This window comes from Arachis ipaensis, chromosome B2 (assembly GCF_059453495.1).
Source record: "Arachis ipaensis isolate K30076 ecotype BB chromosome B2, ASM5945349v1, whole genome shotgun sequence".
NCBI lineage: Eukaryota > Viridiplantae > Streptophyta > Magnoliopsida > Fabales > Fabaceae > Arachis > Arachis ipaensis.
This window is the reverse complement of record NC_142437.1, coordinates 49,869,653-49,870,985: the sequence shown is the minus strand read 5'-3', so window position 1 is coordinate 49,870,985 and position 1,333 is coordinate 49,869,653. Positions and strand designations below refer to the sequence as shown.

General features: G+C 39.5%; 1 non-coding gene across 1 annotated transcript; it reads left to right on the top strand.

The window, feature by feature from the left end:
* The first annotated feature begins 417 nt into the window (after nucleotides 1-417).
* On the top strand, nucleotides 418-525 carry LOC148573926 (small nucleolar RNA R71). The gene has a single exon (XR_015905560.1). It is a non-coding gene; the product is annotated as a small nucleolar RNA R71 (small nucleolar RNA).
* The last annotated feature ends 808 nt before the right edge of the window (nucleotides 526-1,333 follow it).

The following is a 1,333-nucleotide window of genomic DNA, read 5'->3' as shown; positions in this document are numbered from 1 at the left end:
AGGATTATAGGTGTTTCCCTAGGGTTTTCCCATGTAATTCGCCTCTTCCATTGCTGGGTTCTCAGGATCATAAGCTTCTTCTTCAGAGGAAGCTTCCTTAGTACTGTCTGTTGTTGCTTGCATTTCAGACAAACTCTGAGAAATCATATTGACTTGTTGGGTCAATATTTTATTCTGAGCCAGTATGGCATTCAGAGTATCAATCTCAAGAACTCCTTTCTTCTGATTTGTCCCATTATTCACAAGATTCCTTTCAGAAATGTACATGAATTGGTTATTTGCAACCATTTCAATGAGTTCCTGAGCTTCTGCAGACGTCTTCTTCAGATGAAGAGATCCTCCAGCAGATCTATCCAATGACATCTTGGATAGTTCAGACAGACCATCATAGAAAATACCTATGATGCTCCATTCAAAAAGCATGTCAGAAGGACATCTTCTGATCAATTGCTTGTATCTTTCCCAAGCTTCATAGAGGGATTCACCTTCCTTCTGTCTGAAGGTTTGGACTTCCACTCTAAGCTTGCTCAATTTTTGAAGTGGAAAGAACTTTGCCAAGAAGGCATTGACTAGGTTTTCCCAAGAGTTCAGGCTTTCTTTAGGTTGTGAGTCCAACCATGTCCTAGCTCTGTCTCTTACAGCTAAAGGAAAAAGCATAAGTCTGTAGACTTCAGGGTCAACCCCATTGGTCTTGACAGTGTCACAGATTTGCAAGAATTCAGCTAAGAACTGATGAGGATCTTCCAATGGAAGTCCATGAAACTTGCAATTCTGTTGCATTAGAGAAACTAATTGAGGCTTAAGCTCAAAGTTGTTTGCTCCAATTGCAGGGATTGAGATGCTTCTCCCATAGAAGTCGAGAGTAGGTGCAGTAAAGTTACCAAGCACCTTCCTTACATTGTTGGCATTGTTGTTTTCGGCTGCCATGGTTTCTTCTTCCTTGAAAAGCTCTGTTAGGCCCTCTAAAGAGAGATGTTCTTTAGCTTCTCTTAGCTTTCTCTTCAAGGTCCTTTCAGGTTCAGGATCAGCTTGAACAAGTATGCCTTTATCTTTGTTCTTGCTCATATGAAAGAGAAGAGAACAAGAAAGTAGGGAATCCTCTATGTCACAGTATAGAGATTCCTTGAGGTGTCAGAGGAAAAGAAGAATAGAAGGAGGAGGTAGATAGAAGAGAATTCGAACATATAAAGAAGGAGGGAGTTCGAATTGCACCTTGAGGAAGAGTGTTAGTCCTTTAAATAGAAGGATGTGAGAAGAGGGGAAGAATTTTCGAAATTAAAGTAAAAGATTTTGAAATAATTAAAAGAAATTTTGAAAATTTGATTGATGATTT